Genomic DNA, 23,049 nt, shown 5'->3' with positions numbered 1-23,049 from the left:
TGTTTTTTTTTAATCAGCTACTCAAAGTTGACATACCTTTTCTGCACTATGGCTTTCCCACAATGACTTTTTGTGGCAATACAGAATCTGATGGAAAGTCTGAGATTCTGTCAGAATTTCAACCTTGAAGCTGACAGTAGAGGTGTGACCTGGAGAAGGTTCTTCACCTCTCTTCATACCTCTTCCTCAATGGATGGCGAAGTGAAATGACTGGTTCTATCATCTCTTGATTACTTGCCATGTGCCAGGTAAGGTGAAAGACACAGAAAACAGTGGATAATGAATCTCACCTTAAGAGACAGAGCAGTGGTATGACTATGGGCCTCTGTTTCCAAAGTTGCACAGGAGAAAGTGCACAGATAGCATTGTCATTGGAGTTGCAGCCTCCATATTCAGGACTCATTCAGGGCCTTCTCCCACACTGTTGCTGATGGTTTGAGAAGGGGTGGCCATTCCTCAAGGTTTCCTGCGCCTAGACTCCTTGTCAGCCTTTGAAAGCTTTGTACTCACTGCTTGTGCTGGCAACGTTCCAGGTTGGCTCTGTGCGCCTCCCAAGTGGCAATTCCCATGAAATATCTAACAAAAAATGTAGTAGAAAGGAATGAAATATGTTGTTAAATCTGTTGTAGGCTTATTGCCTGCTGTCCTTAGCTTGGCAGGTTCAACTTCATCTTCATATTCTTGGCTCCAAAAAAAAAAAAAATAAGATACAGGTGTTGAGCTTGGGCGTCCAGAGGATTCCAGAATGCTGCCCCTTGGGATGATCACTCTCCCAGGTGTTTTTTTTCTTTTCTTATCTCTATCAGTTGAATATTTCTAACCAGAGAGATGTAGAGAGGGCCAAGCCAATCGGTGCCTTGGCCAGGTAGTAGTGAAAGAACCACAACAAAAAGCAGCATCTGGAAGCGCATAATCAGAATTGGCACCCTTGCAGGGGAAATGCAGCACACTGTATTAAATTATTTCTGTAACCACAGCCCTGCATTGCAAAGGAGAAAAGAAATAATCACCCACCATGTTTCATATTTCAGTTCCCAAGGTGGGCTTGCTATTTAACATCAAACACATAATTCAGGGCAAAGCATGCAAGTTGGGTTTGTAATTGATTTTAATGTGCTTGCATATTTACTTATAGATAGCGCAGTTCCTAAAATGATTTGAAACAAAGGGAATTTTGTTATGTATGTCTGTCTATCTATCTACAGATATATATATATTTTTTCCAAGTTCATTCAGGGTATAATACTTCACTGAGAGTTTTATCATTGTTCTGGAACTATCAAGGGGAGCACCAAAAAAAGAATCATTGTCCTTGACCTTAAAGTCTCAATCCCAGGACAGAAACATGCAAAATGGTAATAATGATTCAGATATGGAATGTTACGGTTTATCAAAATATTATCACACTCTATAACCTAGTTAAATCTTCTTAAGTGACATCTTATGCCTGATAAAGAGAGAGAGAAGATAGTCCATGAAGATTTGTTTGGCTTACAGTTGATGGAATCAAAACTATAATCTGAGCATATTTAAATCCAACTTTGATGCATGCATAGGGAAGGAATTAGTAGCTGGAAAGAGGAATTGCTTTTTGATTCAATTTTGTTTCTTTGAAAACCACCGAAGATGGGACCTGATAGAAAAAGATCCTTGAAGGTAAAGCCGAATATCAGGCTTTCTTCAGATTCTGATGAGCAGCATAACAGGAAGATATGATGATTAACACAGTCATCACAGATCCAGATGCTACATGACAGTCTGAGAACAAAGCAAACGTCAGGTGTCACTGGCTAGCTTTTATCCCAGTAATCTCTCTATGACAAGTTAAACATTTAAAAACATACTTAGGCAGCCTCTAAGGAAAAAGAATAGAAAGTACAAGTGTTTAAATGTGTATTTGAGGCAAATAAATAACTTTATATACATTTGTACAAGTGCTGCATAGTAAGATGAAACAACTAACGATGATGATGATCATTGTAGTGGTAGGGATGTTGATGATGATGATGATGATGATGATGGTGGTGGTGGTGGTGGTGGTAATAATTCATGTGACTATTTGTGTTAAAGAAAGATTCTTATATAAAGGACTTCAGACTGTTTAATGACCAACTGGGATGCATGGTACCAGACTAGTTTTTCTGATAATTTTATTCATAATTGACTGAACTTCCCTCCAATCCTCACATGCTTTAACAGCAGGGAAAGTTAATACAGTTTTTTTTTGTTTTTTGTTGTTTTTTTTTTTGGGTCCGGTCGTGGGGCCTGAACTCTGGGCGTGGGTGCTATCCCTCAGCTCTTCAGCTCAAGGCTAGTGCTCTACCACTTGAGCCACAGCACCACTTCCGGCTTTTTTCTTTCTGCTTATGTGGTGCTGAGGAATTGAACCCAGGGCCTCAGGCATGCAAGGCAAGCGCTCTACCACTGAGCCAGCCAACTTGCCAGCCCAAGTTAATACAGTTTTAACAAGACAAGCAATTTGTAGAGCACAACATATTCCATAATTGTATAATCTTCTTCATGGGTCTATCAATTCACCAAAATATATTGCATAGTTTATTCAAAAAGAGTAAAATACTTAGGAATAAATTAACTCAAGCCAACGAAAGAGCCATACATTGAAAGTTATAAGGTATTGATTGAGAACCTGAAGAAGGTACAAATAAGCAAAAAATTAATGTTTCTGGTTTGACAGGACTATTTCTATCCAAAGCAATGTATGGATTCAATGAATTTTCTAGGAAAGCTCTAATAATAGTTTTTATAGGAAAACATTCTAAAATTCATATGAAATTACAAAAGGCTCAGAACACAACAATGATAAACACAACAATGATAAATGATAAACATTATAGTTCCTCATTTCATGGCAAGCTGAATAGTATGATACTGGCATAAACCAGCCATGCCTTTTTTCATGTTTATCCCACTGTTAAGATTATCTCCAACTCACCTATGAACCCTTTTACTCTTTCTCAAGTCAAAATCATTTTTACACATGGAATATTTGTGTGTTCAAAATTCGTGGTGAAGCCCTAATACACAACCTACAATATTTGGAGGTGGGGCTTTTGGGAATTAATTGGGGTTATCTCAGGCCATAAGAGTGTTGATCACCTGTGATGGGACTAATTCCCTTATTAGACCAGAAAAAGAGAAGATACCTATTCCTTTGTACTTTCACAGAGGAAAAGCCCTCTGAGGACACAATGAGATGCCCAAATATGCAATCTAAAGATAACTCTTCATAGAGCCCAGTGTTACTGGCATCCTTGTCTTGGACATTTCTGTCTCTAGAGCCATGAGATCATCAAATAAATGCCTGCAGTTTAAATTACATGTGGATATGATGGCCCAGACAAATGGCTTCATATCTTCTTCAAACATCTCTTCTGTAAAAATTGCCTGACTCTTTCCAACAGTTTGAAATCTATTCATTTCTTTGTTATAATGTGTCATGTACATTGCCATTCCAATATGCTGATTTTTTTCTTGTGAAACATAGGACCTAAACACTTCTGCTTTTTTTTCTGACTTACAAGTATATTATTTTAAAGTGTAATTATATGCTTGATTGAATAGAATATGTTTATGTTGACTTTGTTAAGATCCTATTCTGGGAATAAGATAGACACAGGAATCCATGAACCAGAGCTTATACCCCAGAAATATACCTGGGCCTACAAGTATCTTTGACAGGGCATCAATAAGACACAATGGGCAAAGAATAACCTCTTAAGTACATGAGGTTGGGAAATGGATATCCATATATAAAGTGATAAAATGATTCTCTTAAACTATATACAACATTACTCAACATAGATTAAAGATTTGAATGTCAAAATAGAAACCTCAAAACTCAAAAAGAAAACATAGTTGAGAAATTCCTTTACATTGGTCCTGGAAATGATATTTTAGATAGGAGTTCAAAATGAGAGGTACCTAGAGCAACAACCAGCAAGTCTAACTAAAAAGTTTCTGCAGAGCAAATGACATAAAATACTGAACAAGATTAAAGGGTAGGGTACAGAAAGGGAGAAAATATATACATCAAAATGCAAAGCTGATAAAGGATTAATCCTCAAAATATATTCAACTCTATATCAAAACAAAACTAGAACAATAAAAATAATAGGATTGAGAATGGATCAACACTTGGATTTCTGAAAACAAGATATATACATACCCAGCAGGTAGATAAATGTTCAGCATCACTCATAATAGATGAAAATCAAAGCCACACTGAGATGTTAAGTTTTACTAGCTAATATACAAATGCCAAGAAGTAGGTATTGGTGAGGGTATGGAGAAAAGGAATGCTAACCTCAGTATTAAGTAGGACTGTAATGGATTTGACCATTATGGAAAACAGTTGGAAAATACTTTAATAAATTAAAATGAAACCACTACCATGTGATGTAGCAATTCTAATTCTAGACATATATACATATATGTGCATGTTAGAGAATATATATAATATATTCTCTCTATATAGAAAGAGGGAATTACAATTCATATATCTATATCTATACACACACACACATATATAAAAAAACACCTTTTAGGAAAAAAATAGTAACAGTTGAATGTATCTTTGTGGAAATAATACTTTCATGTGCTGGTTAAAAGTAAATTTCTTACAAAATATATTTAAAAGATAAATGGAGACATAAAAAATTATCCACAATATATGAATAAATGTAGAAAGATAATAACAAATCAATACAAATCAGCATAGACTTGAATTGACAATTCACAGAAGAGGAAAACGTAATGGTCTGTAAACTTACATAAACATGCTCCACTTTACCAGTAATTAGGGAAAATTTAAAATGAAAACAAGCAAATGAAAACCAAAACCAAAACAAACAAGCAAACATAACAACTTGAAAACAGTGTCAGACTGCTTTATATCCATAAGCTTGGGAAAACTAAAAGAGTCTGACATATTCTTTTGGTAATCCAATAGATCTTAATTACCCTGGGTCACTTGAACAAATTTCTCATGTTTGTCAAAGACAGACATCAGGAAACATGATGAATTTGTTTACCTAAACTTTTCCAGTTGTTTGTGAAGCTTTACTCATTAGTTTGCAAATTATTTACTCAACAGCTAACTCAATGAAGAGTGCAATTAAAGACTTCGCTATTTCAATCAATGATTCCTTACCAAAGGTCCCTTCCCCTCTCCCTTTCCCAGGTTCTTTGTGTATTACTGGATGTTTGCAGACTAGCTGCTTTATTCTAAGATGTGCTTATCCTGTACATCAGGATAATAACGAACTGTATCATTCAGAAACCTTGGTTTTATTCATGTCATTTGAACCACCCACTTTTTGTGACAGTTTAGGATGACTTCCTTTGAATTGCTGTAAATGGAACATTGGGCTTGACTTTATTCCTGACTTCATGGTGCTTGGAATGCAGAGCATTGTAGAAGCCCTTTTATGATTTTAAAGCAGTGCTTAATATGAAATCAGAAGGCTGATCAGGATTGGCAGATGGACAGAAGTGTGGGAGATGGGCAGATGGGCTGAGGGCGGACAAGTGGCCCTAATTGTGTGTTGGAATTCTGTAAGCAGCCTGGGGACCCCTGTGAAACTCTTAGAGGGTTTTAAGCAGCACATGTGCACCGAGGAGCATTCGTACAGCTTGTACTTGGTCAGAGACTGTGTCTTAGGCTCCACACCAGAACTTCAGCCTCTGAAGTCAGGGGAGGGGGGTGGCACCCCACCCTCACTTGTATATAGTAGAAGCCCCACAGATTTCTAACCATCTTGACTCAAGATGGCCATTCCCTCAGTGTCCTGTTTCCTGATGTTAGAATGGGTACCATCTGCACAGTTCAACCATGGGACCCTTCCATCCTTCACAGAAAAAGCTTCTGGAGTACACACTTGGCTCCTTGCACATCTGGGGAGTAGTGGCAGAGCCTTAGGAAGTAGGACCCGATCTCTTTGAAAATGGGATAGAATTAGCATCTGTTTCTTACCTCCTCAGAGTCTAGGTGGAGATGGGGAAGATTCGCCCAAAGCCAAGAACACCAGTGAGAGATTCAGGAGACTTATTTAGTCTGAGTGAAAAATACGGGAATCAAGAGAAACATCCAATTGATAAAAGATATTATTTAGTAATATTAACTATGCTCAGAAAAGATCCATGAAACAAAATATACAAGGTACCCATACAAGTTTAGATTCTAGCAAGGAAATAGGGGTATGATGTTTTGTTGAAAGGGCTCCTGGGTATTTGTGGCACATAATAATAGCGCAATAAATGGCAGCTACTTCAAAATGCCCTGTGGTAGGTAAATCTATGAGGGCCATTCATTATACCATTGTCGACATTTGTTCATTGAATGAATGGCTGAACATCTCGGCCAATCAATGTGGCACTTACACAATGTCATCTGTTCTATCAGAGACTCAGAGTCCTCTGTGCCATAGAGAAAAAGATGACAATGCTGATACAAGGTTCTCAACCATGGGTCATATCATCTCCCCCACCCCCACCAAATCAGAGAATTTAGCCATGATTTCATATGTGATTCATGAGGCCTGACAGTAAGAGCCTCAGGTTATTTCTCAACTGCCTTTTTCAGCAATCTCCTCTAAAACCTCTATACTGAAGATGAATCAGTCCCTTCAAGATCTTCTAAATTCCCCATCTGTTTCTTACTCCAAGAACTTCTGGCAGCTTTCTGCTCTGTTCTTCATCCAGCCGAATTATTCTTGTTAACTACATTTCATCTTTAGCATCTTTCCCAAAGTCATGGGACTCCTCAGTTACAAGGCACTAGGGGCTTGTCCAGAACTTCACAAGGTCCAGGCTAATTGTGATTCCCCACTTTTTGTATATTTATTCTTTTGTGGACAAGAGACAGTTTTATTTTCCTTTTTGTCCTCAAAGACTTCCCTGTGCCTTTCTCGTAAAAAAAAAAAAAAAAGAGAGAGAGAGAGAGAGAGAGAGAGAGAGAGAGAGAGAGATGCTCAATAAATGTTTCCTGAACTGAGCTGAGTGGAGAGCTTCTCCTTTTTATACCATCAGGAAGAAAATGCCTGTCATTGTTTTATTGGGAGTGCAATGGAATGATCACAAGACTTCATTTTTCTATTTACATTATTTGAATTCTTATAAGATACTTATTCAAAAGAATATGCCTCACACGCTGATCAGATGAAGAAGTATAAAAGGACTATTGCAGTCTGGATGTTCAGAATGTATTACCCCATGGCAAGCTAAAATGAAATTATAATTAAATGAGCCAGGCACTAGTGGCTCGTGCCCATAATCCTAAACTACTCAGGAGGCTGAGATCTGAAGACTGTGGTTCAAAGCCAGCCTGATCAGGAAAGTCTGTGAGACTCTTGTCTAATAAACTACTAAAAAAAAGATGGAAATGGGGCTGGGAAGGTGGCTCAGTGATAGAGCGCTTGCCTTGCATGCCTGAGGCCCTGGGTTCAATTCCTCAGCACCACATAAACAGAAAAAAAAAGCCAGAAGTGGCACTGTGGCTCAAATTGTAGAATACTAGCCTTGAGCTGAAGAGCTGAGGGACAGCACTCAGGCCCAGAGTTCAGGCCCCACGACCCGAACCCCCCCAAAAAACCAAAAAAAACAAAAACAAACAAAAAGATGGAAATGGAGCTGTGGTTCAAGTATTAGAGCACTAGTCTTGAGCAAAAAATTAATAAAGGATCAGCAGCTCAGGGACAGTGCCCCAGACCCTGAGTTTAAGCCCTAGGACCAGCCACACACACACACACACACACACACACACACACACACACACACACATACACACACACACACACACACACACACAGACTATAAATAAATGTCAGTGCATTAAAATTGGAAATCAATTATAATTGAAATAAATGGATCTCAACCATAGATTTGACCACTTATTTATTTCCCTTCCTTCTCTTTTAGACAACATCACAGCAAATAGAATACTGGTTTTCACCTGAGAAAACCAGGTTTTTTTTTAAAACTGGGTTCAGTAATTATATTCAATCTCTTTCCAATTCTGTGAACATATGATTTGTAGTTCTAATCTGTAAGGATCAATTCTCTCAACTGAATCATGACCTGGTTAGGTATAATACCTAAAATGTTCTTAATATTTCATAGACAGATAGAACTAAAATATGTAGTATAACATCTACCTGATATAAAAATAATATACACATTCTCCCCTGTAGAATAGAGGATTGTGGAAAAAAGCTTTTAGCCACATCCATGAAAATGGTATACAGACATACTGCCAATAGTTGACATAAACTGTATGCCTGTTACCACATTGGCAGTGCTGGGATCTTGATTAGCCTTCTACTGAGCCTTCTGAAATACATTTGGTCTGGTTAATACCTAGTTTTCTGATGAAGAAAGAAGTAAGAAGGGAAAAGAATAATTATTAGCTTACTACAGAAAGAGTATAAAATGTAATTCTTATGTTACTGAGAAAAAGGAAACACCATCACCAGGAAATTAATTTGTTTTTGTCTCAGAACAGTCGTGGCGGACTTGGTCTCTATCAAAGTATATGATAAGAGGAGACAAGATGGAGATACTTTTACCTCGGATTTAGCAAGGTCTGTTAATGTCTTTCCGGCCCATGTGCCTATGAATTTCTTAGTACTCCAGCATGGCTGGAGCCAATGCAGCATGATTGGAATGTTCTTAACTGAATTTCCCAAGTTAGGTTCAAAAGTCTGCTCTTTTAAATAGCTCATGGCAGTAAAAAAATGGCTAAGCCTTTACTTCAAGGAATTGTCTTCTTGACAAATTATTTCTTTAGAAGGCATCAAATGTCTGAGTTTTTTCCATGCCATCATTGGCATGGCCATGTTTTTTATAGGCTTAGTAAAGACTCCTTTTAAACCTTAGTCTCACTGATCACTAGTTCCTTTTCCTTTTTTTTATTTTTATAAGTTTTTTTTTGTGTGTGGGGGGGGTCTAGTCGCGGGGCCTGAACTCTGGGCGTGGATGCTGTCCTTCAGCTCTTCAGCTCAAGGCTAGCGCTCTACCACTTGAGCCATAGTGCCACTTCTGGCTTTTTTTCTTTTTGCTTATGTAGTTCTGAGGAAATGAACCCAGGGCCTCATGCATGCAAAGCAAGCGCTCTACCACTCAGCCACCTTCCCAGCCCCCTATAAGTTTTTTTTTAATTGTGAAAACACTGAACAGTGGGGTTACAATTACATGAGCAAGGTAATGAGTACATTTCTTATCAGGCATTGTTGCCTTTGTTTCCCCTTACCATCCCTGCCCTCCCATCTGCCCCCCCTCCCGTGTTTTAAAGTTCTTTTTTAGACATAACATCTTGTACATCTCATTGTTGCAATGAGTCCACCTGTATCCCTACTTAAACAATCTGTTTTTTTCCCTTCCCCTCCACAAATTATACCAACATCAAATACAGTGAAAACAGGGGTTATACTGTGGGGGAGGGACATACAAAGCAACAAAGAAATCATCTTAAAAATATGTTAGAAACAATAGCAAGAAAGGAAAACAATTTGAGTCCTTATCTTGGGGTTCGTTTCACCTAAATCAACTTGTCTGACCATTTCTGCTTGACTCAGACATATACTAGTTATTGCAAATAAGGGAAATCATGGGACCTATGTTTCTTTGGACTTGACTTGCTTCATTTAATATCATTTTTTCCAAGTCTTTCCATTTCCTAACAAATGGGACAATGCCATTCTTTCTGATGGAGGCATAGAATTCCATTGTGTATATATACCACATTTTCTTGATCCATTCATCTACTGAGGAGCATCTGGGTTGGTTCCATATCTTAGCTATAGTAAATAATGATGCAATAAACATAGTTGTGCTGGTAGCTTTAGTATGGTCTTATTTGTGATCATTTGGGTAAATGCCCAAAAGTGGGATTGCTGGGCCATAGGAAAGCTCTATGTGGAGTCTTTTGAGGAACCGCCATACTACTTTCCAAAGTGGTTGATCAGTTCCTTTGAGAAGAGAACCCAAGGGTCCTTATTCAGCTCTTCATCTCATGAGGGTGGAGTGAGGGACAACAAATGTATGCCCTACAACATAGCAAACAATAGCTTTGAGAAGCAGTTATACCTCTGTACATTTATGTTCTTACCGCCAGGGTCTCATGCATATGGACAGTTTAGGCTTTGGCTTATTGAGTTTAATGATTTCTTGGTTTCTTTTAACTAATTCTTGTTTCTTTCATACATTATGACATCAAAAACCCAATTTGGGAAGGGTAAGGGAAAAACAAATTGTTTGAATAGGGATACATGTGGACCCATTGCAACAATGAGATGTACAAGATGCTATGTCGAAAAAAGAACTTCACTAGCCGGGAGGTGGGGGGGAGGGGATGATGCGAGGGAGGGATGATAAAGGGAAACAAAGGAGGAGGCAACAATGCCTGCTAAGAAATGTACTCATTACTTTGCTTGTGTAATTGTAACCCCTCTGTATGGTATTTTCACAATAAAAAAACTTATCAATAAAAGTCAATGATAAAACAATAAAAAAATAAAAAATAAAAACCCAACTGTCAAAATTGACTATAGATGCATTTAGGCAGGGGTCTTTTCTTTTTTCTACTTTTAAAAAGTTGTGCTTTTTTGCCAAAAAAGAGAAGATAGAGACCCAAGAAGGAAAAGGATGGGTAAGGAGGGATAGGTAAGAATATTGAAAGAGGTGATATTGATCAAGATGCATTGTATTCATAAACTGCTTTGTTTAATGATACTCCTCCTTTGTCCAACTACTTAATGATAATACAATACTACTAATAAAAGTAAGTTTTAAATAATAGTTTGAAACATCCATAGGTCACCAACCATATGTGTGTGTGTGTGTGTGTGTGTGTGTGTGTGTGTGTGTGTGTGTGTGTGTGTGTGTATAAAAGCAGATGTACACACAGGCACACACACAAATGATCATTAATATACCATCCTGTAGCTGGGTGCCGGTGGCTCATGCCGGTAATCCTAGCTACTCAGGAAGCTGAGATCTGAGGATCACGGTTCAAAGCCAGCCCAGGCAGGAAATACCATGAGACTCTTATCTCTAGTAAATCACCAGAAAACCAGAAGTGGTGCTGTGGCTCAAGTGGTAGAATGCTAGCCTTGAGCTGAAGAGCTAAGGGACAGCGCCCAGGCTCAGAGTTCAAGGCCCATGACCGACAAAATAAATAAATTTTAAAAAATATATGTATATATATCATCCTGTGTCTTTTCAGTTTTCAGTTCTTTCTGCTTCTTGTATTTGGCTTTAGATGTAAGTTAGGTAATTGTATGTTCATCTTTCTTGTCTGTTTGGCATTGCTTATGTATCGACATCAGATGAGGCACACACCTGAGTCAAAGTTATTCTTTATTTCATGGTTATTATCACTTATTCTCTCAAGAACCCATACTTGTTTTATGACACTTTATACTTTATGACACTTTATACTTTATTTTCCATTTATTTTCTAACCTGTACTTATTCTTTTCCTTCTTCAAAGCACATAGACTAGTGCATTTGATGTTTTCCTAGATATTTTGTCCATCTAAGAAAACATTTTATCCTTAAACATATGTAATGTTTTCCTTTACATCAATAAAATTAAGATTAGTTTGCTTACTCTACTTATTTTGATAATTGACTCAATAAATCTTGGTGAATAAAAGTCATGTTTTCACTGAAACCTCATTAACTTAAATACATCTAATTTATTTCCTATGACTATAGTTTTATTCCCTAATGAATATCTTCTTCTAAATTTACCTACTCTGGCAATAGGCATTTAGATCGGGTCCTTCCTCACACACATGTCCTATAAATGAATTTGTCATGCAAATGTCTTCATAAACCTGTATGAGGCTTTCTCCAAATCCTCACAGCGGAATTTCTGGGTCTCTGATTACACTTAGTACTATCAGGTTTTCTCTGCTTGACGGCTGCACCAGCTCAGGCTTCCACATAAAGTGCAGGAGCATTTATTCTCATTCCAGTCCCTCTCTCCATTTACAACAATCCACAATAATTCTGACTTACAATGGTTCCAATCAGGTAAATATAAAATAGTATATACATTGAAAAAAATTCTATCCACTAGGTTCTTCATGTTTTTAATGTATCCTTAGCCTTCTTTCAAATAATTGATTAATGGTCAGAATTTTCTCATGTTTATCCTGTCCATCAAAGTTGTATTGATTGCTGAATCTCTCCAGAATGTATGGCATATGCTAATGGGTCTAAAGACAGTTATGAGTCTAAGTGTTTATCCAAACACAAGATAATTTCCATGAGAGGTTTTCATAGTATTGTGGGCTGAATGGGCTCCTCCAAAAAGCCCTGTTTATATCCTAATCACTAGAACCTGACAGTATTGTCTCAACTGCAAAGCAACTTTTGCTTTATATTTTTTAAAAATGTGATTGAGTTGATGAATTGAGGAAGAGCTTGTTTTGGATCATCCAGAATAATGTCCTTGTTAGAATAAATTAGAGAGAGGGGTAGACAGAGACAGAGATGGAGACAGAAAAGGATCAATCTTTCTGATACATTGTTTTGATTTCTAGTCTCCAGAAATATGAGAATATAGTCCATTTCTGTTGTTTTAAGCTACTAAAGTTTCTATTAAGTCATTATATTGGTCACAGTATATAAATCCACATGACTGAACATTTCTGGAGTCAATAGTCACACTTCTTGCATTGTAGAGATTTAGAATATAAATTAGAAAATTACAAGATCTACAGACTTGTGAATTTATTTAGGTCATTGCTTCCAAGACTTACATTGGACATCTTTTCTTCCCTCCTATGATCACAACACAGACACATTGTGGTTCTGAGGTTCTGCAGAATTCGGTTTGAAGAATATTGAATTAAATATTCTTAATCTTACAATTAGGTCAGAAATGGATGCAAAATAATGGCATGCTTTATCATTCTTAATACCATTGGTAACTGTTATTGATGCTGTAAATAAGCATCTCATATAATTTATGTCTTCAATTGCAAAATGGACTTTGTAAGTCACCATGCATAGATTGAGACAAAAATTAATCTAAATTTTTATGCCAATTCCATTATGGCTATCTCACATTTCACGAGCATTAATGTGTAGCCTATGAATCAATGTGTTCCTTAAATACTGCTCCAGAAACAGGCACTTTATTACTGCCACCTACTTCATGACATCAGATTCCTACCCCAGTAAGCATGTAACTGAAAATTGTATTTTCTCCATATTTCCGTTCTAAGACTAAAAAATTCTGACCTTTAGAATGCCAACATTTTTGAAAGAAGATGAATTTATAGACTAGAAGATGGGATAAAACATCACCGGTTCATGTCAAAAATTATTTCTTGCTAGGCCCCAGTGGCTCACAGATAATCAGGAGGCTGAAACTTGGAAGATCAAAGTTCAAAGCCAGCCAGGGCAAAAACATTTCCAAGACTCCATCTCCAATTGACCAGCAAAATGCCATATTGGATGTATGGCTCAGGTGGTAGTTTCATCTTTGAGCAAGAATGCCAACTGAGAACATGAGGCCCCCAAGTTCCAACACCAGCCCCAGTATACAAACTACAAATACATAGCATAGCAAACACACACACACACACACACACACACACACACACACACACACACACACACACACACACACACCCCACACCACACACATACACACACAAATATTTCTTGAATCAGAGAAGTTACTCTTTAATATTGTTAGAATTTCACAAACATAAGATGTCCTTATATATTTATATCAAGAATTTGGTTAGGTTTGGCCTTATAAATAATAGTGGGAAGGAAATTAAGAAAAAATTATTTATAGCTATGCATTTTGTTTGGGAAAACTGAGGTTCAGAGATATTCAGAAACTTGCCAAAAGTTGCACATATTAACAACAGATTTAACTCATAATTATCCATTTCAAAATCTGATAGCATAATAGAAAGAAAAGGAGATTACATGAATGTTAAAATTTCAATTCTACCCTTCTTTTTTCCTATCCAATCATTGTAAATGTATTGATCTTTTTTATTGTCCAGCAAATTCTTTACCTTGCTTAACAGTCCATGTGGACAGGGAAAGATGATGATTTCTACTGTTGTTGAGTAGAAGGTTCTATGAATGTCAGAACAAATTCATTAAAATGATATTTTGTCTATATATACTATTGATTACTAAGAGAAATGTTGAAATCTCCACCATGGATTCATATGTGTACCTACTTACTTCTGTTGTTGGCCATTCATTTTGAAACTGTTATAGGTCTGTAATAACAATCTCAGGCTTATTAAATCTACACTGTGAAGCCTCATGACATTTATCATCCTAAATTTCTTTATTTATTTTACTCTGAAAATGTTATTTTTTCCTAATGTCTGTCAATATTAACAAAACCACTTTCTTATTCTTTGATTTTTACAATCAATATTTGTGTTGTATTTTTAATCTGTTTATTATCTTTAAGAAGTTGTACAAAGGGGCCTCAATTTAACATGTCAGTTTTGAGTACAAAGTGCTTATATGTTTCATTCAAGTTAAAGGATTGCTGTGATTACTACTTTTTGCTCTAAATACTCATATTTTTGTGCCTATCCTAGAGCCTGAACTCAAGGCTTGGACAGTGTTCTTAGCTACTCAGGTAGCTTGAGCCATAGTTCCACTTCTGGCTTTTTTGGTAGTTGATGGAGATGAGAGTCTCAGACACTTTCCTGCCTGGACTGGCTTCAAATAGCTATCCTCAGATCTCAGCCACCTGAGTTGCTAGGATTCCAGGTATGAACCCCCAGCACCCAGCCTAAATAAAATACTTATGAAATGAGTCACAACAGACTTTTTCATTTTCAGTGCTGTCCATTCATTTGTCTAGATTTAGTTTTCCATGTAACATTATCAACATAATGTTGCTTGCCCATTTTCCTTTAGTCTATGTGCTATTGACTAATGAAGTGATTACCTAAAATGGTCCATTTTCTTTTTAGGATATTCACATATTTTCTTTGGGCTACCCAATTCTGGGTCAACAGAGTCTTTCAGTACTTGGAACGGTTTGTCTTCTGTCTTCTGACCACTGCACAATTTCAAATGACAAGTTGGTATCATTGAATCATTATTCTTCTGCTTTCTTTCATTGATGATTTTATGCCATTTTGTTTTTTTGAGAGAGACAGGGGTTGTCTATGTAGTCCAGGCTATCTTTGAAGTTGCTACACAGACCAATTTGTTCAGCTTCATATTCAGGCAAAGAGTCAAAAGAGTAGCTCCTCATAGCTGAAGGTCCTTTCACACAATCTCTCTCTCAGCAGATATTCAAACAAGGTATATTGGCATCCTCCTCCATGTGGTCCAAGATGTATACTCAGTCTAGAAGCCATTGGTTTGAGGACTCACCTTTTATCCATGATCAGAATTATGCTCTGCCCATTTTCCAGTAGCTGCAAATAGGGTTGCATATAGTTTTGTAGTTGCTATTTCTGCTTTAAGTATGCTGTTTATAGAATATAGTTGTTTATAGCTGGCTGATGTGTTTTATTTTTAATTAGAAGTTGGATATTCAATATGTTTAATGGTCCATTGTGAGTGTGCAACTGCTTTTGTTGTTCAGTAGGTCACTTAGCCATTCCTTCAACAAAAACATATCTATGACCCATTGTGGTCTTGCACATATGTTTTGGATTAAAGTGTGTTCAGCCTTTATAGGTGGTGGTTGCTTATTGAATAAATAATTGGAATTATATGCTTGCAATGGTCAAATCTCTTTTCTACTGAAAAAAATCTATTCTGTAATCTTGCCCATGTAGATATTTAGGTGGAAAATGTGTATGCATGTTGGGGTCAGTGTGTACATCAATAAGATGATTACAAAGATGACTGTGATAGAGTTACAATACTAGAAAATTTGCATTGGTATGTGATCCTAATCTGAAACGTGTGGGGAAGTTGGAGTAACTTGGAGTAGTGAGATATCACTTCCACTTTAAAATTTTAAATCACCCAAGTATATCATTCTATAAAATAACTTTGTTCTTCTCCCTTTTCATTCCTATGTCCCTACATCTTTCTTCCTTAACTCTCTTCCCCCTTCTCTCTTCCTCTCTCTCTCATACCTTTTTTTGTTGACAAGGTCTTGTAAGGTTGCATGACTTGGTGCAGTGTTCTTTGTACTCTAGAAGTGACTGAAGCCTATTTTAACAAAGGGAAGCACTAGGAACACAAAACACAGAAAAGAATACTTTGTCTTTTGCTTAAAACACCTTAATGTTCCCTCACCTTCCTCACTATAAAAGTGGTCTAAGAGTCTAAGACCCTCAAATTTGAAACTAACTCTTATCTCTCATTATTTTCTTCCCCTAATCCAATATTCCAAAAGACTAAAATTTCTCCAGTTTCTTAATGTGGCATCATGTTTTCCTGCTTTGTATATGCTATTTCTTCATCTTTACTACTTCCCTCTCTGCTTCACCTATTTGTCATTGAAAACTCAATTCAATCATTAATTTTTTCCTTCCTCTGGTTAGTTTTCCTCTGCTGTTCTCAAAATTCTAGTTCTATTCTTTGCCGAGAATAGCCTTGGTTTAATACTCAAACACTCCAATTCTATTTCTTTTTGCCACTTTAAAATAAGGACATATGTGTCTCCTAGTGTGATTAGCAGGATTATGTATCTTACTCATTATATTACATTATTATTATATATTGTTATAGCTTTTTTATTCTTGCCTGAGTTGTAATTCTACTAACTGGTCCATTTCCTATTCATTCTGAAGGGCAGGTGGATGTTTAGTTTTGATTCTTCATTGCCATTTGTCAAGGACTACCGATGTTTGAGATGGCAGTGGATAGCCACTGAATAGTGCAAAGTAAAAGGCATTCCTTAGGAGTTAACACTTCAGCTTTTGAACTGAGTTGCTGTGGAATCCTAGGCAGAGCAGTTCCCTCTCTTTTCCTCTGTATTTTTATTTGTAATATGGACATAGTACATTAAAAGGTGATTTAAGTCTATTCTAATTTTATACAATGTTGTTTGAACTATCAAATTGTAGGATGCCAATTGTCTCATTCTTCTAAGTGTCCATTCTAGCTTCAAGGTCAGGTAATAGCATATCACAGGGTTTCCTAAGAAATCCTGGGAGCCTAAGGATTGATTGATTCTGGTATTACATAAGCTGATAACCTCTGACAGTCATGGTCCTGACTACTTGTCAGTATAACATTGCATTATCATTACTTATACAGTATCCACTAAGACACAAAAAGCCTGTTTGTGGTTTAGTATGATAAAGGCACAATTGTAAAAGAAGTTGTCCCTTGTAATTTTCACATATCCAGGTGACTACAAGTCAAGGTGAATGAATGATTATGTTTTCTTTCTCTCGTTTATTTTCTGTCTCATATCCAGCAATCTGGTTTTTGTTTTCTGTTAATTTTTAAATGAAGACCTTCCTTGGATCTAGACTCTTAAGACGTTGACATTTTCTGGCAGAAAGAGTATTTTCCAGTGGTTGAAAAGCTAAAGAAACAGCTCTCTCCTATGGAAAATTCTAAGAACTGGTGCATAGTATTTTGAGCCATGCAAACCTGAGTTGTGCATGATTGAGGCTTCTCACTCAGTGGTTGGGAAACTTATGATCATCTCTATGCCTTGGTTTCTGCATCTGTGAAGTGGAGATGCTAATACCTACCTTGCATGATTACTGGAACAATTAAATAGAAAATTATATCTGAAAGATCTTCATCAATTTTAAATGACTAGTAAACACAAATTATTGTTAACTGACACAATCAATCATTGATTTACATATTTAGTGTCTTTACAAGCCACATGATTTTCACTTTTTATTCATGGGATACAAATTATATTGACAAGCATGTGAATCTTGTTTAAACAGTTTTAGATCTTACAGAGTTTGGGTATACTTTTGTGAATGGAAATTTTTACTATTCTGGAATGAAAGAGAGAGAATTGGGTTGATTGATTTTCCCCCACTGGTCTTCCGAAACTTGAATTAGAAGGGGAGTTACATTGATTAAACACATGCACGTGCGCACACACACACACACACACACACACACACACACACGTGCATGCACATGCTTACACACAAACAATTCTGTCCTATGCTTTTATATCATTGTTATGTTTCTTCCAAACACACAAAGGAATGAAAACTGAAGGAGAAACGTGTCTTGGTTGTAACCCTGGGACATTCACACCAATGCCTCAAACGTTTTAGGACTCAAGGTGAGGTAGAATCATGGAACTTAAGCCCCACAAATGATCACTTCCTAACCAAAGATGATGACTTGGATATAGTTCTGAGGTATGATCAATCATCACAGGCTTTAAGGTAAACAACTTTGGACTTCAAAATTCACCCGTACTTGTCTGCTTGTTCTTTACTGTATGACTCAGGATCTTCCTCATTCAATCTCAAAGTCTCTGGCGTATAACCTTCATGTTCACAACTGCTAATAGGGCTGTGGCCAGGAAGAAATAAATTGATGAATAGTACTGTGTAACAGGGGTTTGGACATTAGACATTGGAAAGCCAATGTTTTGCCAAGCAGATGGAGCAAGATCAGTGGAAGGTCCTAAGCTTCTGGAGAGAAGGAGGATCTATTGTGGCTTTGAGAAAATTCTGGATACAGGGAGACCTCTAGATGTGAGGTTCAAAGAGAAATGACTTTGCTAAGGTGCCTTAGAGAGTGACAAATTGGTGAGCTGGGTGCATTATGACAGCAAAGGGAGGCTGAGAGGCTCATGATGGGGCCCCAGTCTGGGCTGTGTTTAGAGCCTGCTTGACCCCCCTATCAGTTAGAAACAAAGTCAGTGCGACTGTGATTGATTCTGTGGAGGACCCAGTGTGTGTGTGGGGAGAGGTGAACTCAAAAGATGCTCCAAACACTCATACTACAACTCCATAATCTTCAAACATCAATATACAGGTTCCCAGGTGACCCATGACCACAATACAGAGTGGTGCTGTTTTGGTCCCCTCAACTCTAAGAAAAGGCTAGGCTTCGAGAGGACACCCATCCAGCCCATCCCCTGCACCTGTGAGAATCTCCTTAGTCATATATTAGTTGACTAAGTGAAAAGTAAGGAGTACTATTCCCCTATGGGAATAAAAGGAGCAGGAACAATAAGCCAATGCTATATTCTGTAAAGCATCTCCCCAATTTCCCCCATGGCAAACTATAGGTCTGCAGTCCCCACACTGATGGTGTTTACATTCTAATTTACCCACTTCAAAGCAGGAAATTATTCTTTAAAAAAATCACACTGGTGTGTTTTACGCTTTGTTGTACAGAGAACTACTTCCCAATATCTGAATACTTAATAATGAACAACACATTTCTCTTCTTGATTAGTGACTCGCCAACTTATATCTTATACCACAACTTCCTCAGGGAGCCTATACCCTTGGCCTTGAGCCTCAGTGGTTGCCATGTGTAACATGAACAGATGAGAATCGATGTCCTCTTCACACTCAGGTGTCAAATGCCCACTGGAACCTAACCTGGGAACAGGAAAGACCGTTTGCGGCATATCACTTTAATCTGTGATGCCACCTTGTGGATGTCAACACCAAGGGCAAGAAAGAGGCTCGGTCCCTCCTCAAGCACCTCAGGGGGGAACCAAGGGAGAATGGGAACACAAGCTTCCCCCTCCCTGTGGCAGGATTTGGAGCAAATGCAGAGGTTTTGTCCCAGGTCACATCTCTCTAGCCCTTGGAAGCTTTCTCCTGTTGGAAACACCTAGATAATTATAATTCACAAGATAGTTTGGGAGTTCTAAAACCTTAGAAAACAAATCCAACCCCATCCTGTCCATCACATGCAACTTCCTTAGGGTCTGTTGGACAATGACAGATGAGATAGGGTCAGAGTAAGTTATGTGAAGCAGACTCTGGAAGGAGGGAAGTAATTTCTCAAACTCTACTACCATCACTTGGGCTAAGGGAAGAGTAAGTTGTTTCCAAAGTGAAGAAGTCTGAAGATCTTCGAGTTTTGATTCCCTTGTTGTTTTTTCTTTTCTTTATTTAAAAATAATATCTCCTTGTGTCCTTTTTGAAACCACTATGGAAAGGAGGTGCCATGTCTTAGAGTGGTCATCTATCAAGTTTCTGACTTCATTTAGCCATAGACTCATGAGACCCTGGCTCCAAATGCTGCAATCCAAGTTACAGCTTACTTGTACATGGAGTTCCCATTGTGGTAAACTGAAGGGCATTGCAATTTGGTGGCAGAGAGGGTAGGGTTACTGTTTACCAGAGTATGGCAAGAGCCAATTTGAAAGTATCTGGTCCCCCCCTAAAAAATCAGGAACTCTGAAAATGCCTCCTTTAACAATGACAGCCTTGAGGAATCCTCATTCTGTATTTGGCACTGAGCTAAACCTTTGCCATGCATTTTTGAAAATTTAATTTCCTCTAATAACATTATGAAGGCAACGGTTTCTTATTCTCATTTTTGTTATAGTGGAAAAAGCCAAGGATGGCAAGGAGAATGTAACTTGCCCCAGGTCTTCCATCAAGGAAATAGTATCTTTAGTATTTGAATCTCTGTCTCTCTAATTTCAGGGTTTGTGTTTTACAATTCTCAGAAGAACACGAGGCAAGGAAACCAGAGTTCTGAATTCTGGTTCTCCTTCTGATACAACAAAAATCTGTCCCTGGACTCACCATCTGTAGCTTCTGACTTGCTCACATGTAGAAAGGAGGTGACACAGCACCAGATTACATAAAAACACTCTAGATTAGATCACACTAGTTAAATTGCCTCCTAAACCCAGGAGCAGGTTTCTTTGTTTTTGTTTGTTTTTTTGATACTACAGTTAAAATCAAGGATTGCAAACCAGTAACTTACAAGGGAATGGAGCTCATCCATTTGTTTTCTTGCTTTGAAATTACTGACAGCTTGCATTTGAAAGCAGTGTGGTAGAAATGATGCGTCACTTCATCCTGGATGCCAGCTGTATGCACTCTTCTATGCAAGTCAGTCACTTGCCTGACATCAATAATTATATGGACAGGTTGTTGGTTCAAGTCATGCAAGATGGGGGATGTTGGTAATCAGAACACAGGCCAACCAATCTGCCTCTGATTTATTATAGCATTGACATACCCAATACCATTTCCCCCCTTGAAAACCTGTGAACAACTGAAGCTATAGTTTTATTATTACAGCAAGTATGCTGAACTAGATTCTAGGAACTATAAACTCTACTCCAAGTGTGTGACTCTTTAAGTAAGATGATGATTCTCTGAGCTCTAGTTTCCCCATCGATAGGAGGTTTGGAGTAAACTTTGGACATTTCTGTGCCCCTAAAAAAAAGTTAAACCTTCCATTCTGATTAGGGAAATAGTAGTTTCTTCCATACTAGCTGCATACTAGGTTGTTTTTATACATCTAAGTTCTCACTAATAGCCATTTAATGGACATGTACAACTATATTTTAAGATTTCCAAGAGATTCTCGTGTGGAGCCAAAATTTAGAACCACTGCCCATATACAGTGGTTCTAAAATTCTAAAATAACTTTTCTAGTAAAGAACAAAAACACAACCTAAAACAAAGGAACACAATATCCCAGGTGACACATCTAAAAACCAAACCTAAGACTCTAACTGTAGGCCAGGATTATTTCTGTTAGGCCAATCCCATAGTGAAGGGGAAAAGGAACTGTTAGGTAGATAGGGATAGAAAATGGCAGACACAGCATGTAGCCCATCATGATGCTTCTTGTTCCCATGGTGCCTCAGGCTCCTGCTCAAACAAATGACACTTCTTCCCATAATGCTCTAGAAATCCTACATGCTCAAAATCCTACATCAGTAGTGGCATCATGTCTTAGGTACATTGAGCATGATCAGTTGGATTTTCTTCTGTAAATTTATTTCATACCTTGAGATGGGAACCAGCCCAAAGAACAGGGAAGTAGGTGGACAAGCCATCAGGAAATCCGTGTGAAGCCAATGAAAAGGTCCACCTAGGGAAAGAGGTAGAAGAACCCTTGTAGCATGACAGCTACTTTCTAAGAAAACCACAATGGATGTTCATCTCTGTGACCTCTTTCTACAGAGTCTACTATGTTTGCTTCCCCCCAAAAACCTAGCTGCTATATAACACTTTCCTATTCCTCTCAGTTCTTTACCTGAAAAAAAGAGATGGGCTTCTCATCCTAAATGGCATCAATAGCATGCAACTCAGCCTCACTTTCCTTAGGATAATTAAGATATCATAAACTGAATTAAACAAATACTGTAGCAAAATAACTTGTGACTTCACCTGAATCTTCCAGTTCCCAGGACCATTATCCCCCCCAGGGAAGTCTCACTGATGCTTTAGACATCATGACTTTAGTTTCAGTTTGTTAAATAGTCTTACAGGTGAGGTAGTCTAGGACTGCATGGAAAGACTGAAGAGTATGTTCTAAATTCCACCAAGTAGCTGACTCTTATGTACACACTCAAGAAAACAAAAACAAAACCAAAGCAAAAAAAAAAAAAAAGAGCAAGCAGCTCTTTTTAGATTTTCTAATCAGTTAAAAAGCCAGACTACCACCATCCATACCTGGCCTGTTTCTGCTTCTACCTATAGCTCTCAGCAACTCTGGTCCCACTCCAAGCTCCAAATCCATCTGTCAAGTCACACCAACTCATTTGTAAATGTTATCTGGCTTCCCAAGGACTCTTCTATCCATCACATTTATTAAGTAATAGAAAGTGACTTACAGTCATTAGAGAATATAAAAGTTACTTTCATTCAGGTGCTAAAATGGATCTCCGGGGCTGGAAGATGAAAAGGAGCTCTGGCTGACTTCTTTCTGTGCCCAACAATGATGCCAGGAAGTAAAAAGTGGTCAGGCAGTTCTTTCAAGAAGATTAACTCAGCACTTAAGCTAATTAAGCTTCATTCCTTTAGACTTGTTTATTGAATTTCAAGCAGGAGCCAGGCACTGTACCGGGACAGCGTGACTTTGAGCACCATACTCTATCAGTCTGAGCCCCATTCTCCTTCATCCTGGAGATGGGCATAG

The 23,049-nt window shown here is 37.7% G+C and overlaps 1 long non-coding RNA gene across 2 annotated transcripts; it reads right to left on the bottom strand.

The window, feature by feature from the left end:
- On the bottom strand, positions 1–23,010 carry LOC138816361 (uncharacterized). 2 transcript variants are annotated; one of them, XR_011368627.1, is made up of 4 exons: positions 22,745–23,010; positions 21,915–21,999; positions 5,993–6,073; positions 1–979 (listed from the first exon to the last, which is right to left on the bottom strand). It is a non-coding gene; the product is annotated as an uncharacterized lncRNA (long non-coding RNA). The 2 variants fall into 2 exon arrangements; XR_011368628.1 differs by lacking the exon at positions 1–979 and adding an exon at positions 1,229–1,758.
- Positions 23,011–23,049: the final 39 nt, after the last annotated feature.

Source organism: Dipodomys merriami, unplaced genomic scaffold (assembly GCF_024711535.1).
Source record: "Dipodomys merriami isolate MVZ:Mamm:240054 unplaced genomic scaffold, mDipMer1.0.p SCAF_11, whole genome shotgun sequence".
NCBI classification, from domain to species: Eukaryota; Metazoa; Chordata; class Mammalia; order Rodentia; family Heteromyidae; genus Dipodomys; species Dipodomys merriami.
Note: the sequence above shows the minus strand (reverse complement) of the source record. Positions and strands in the feature narration are given on the sequence as shown.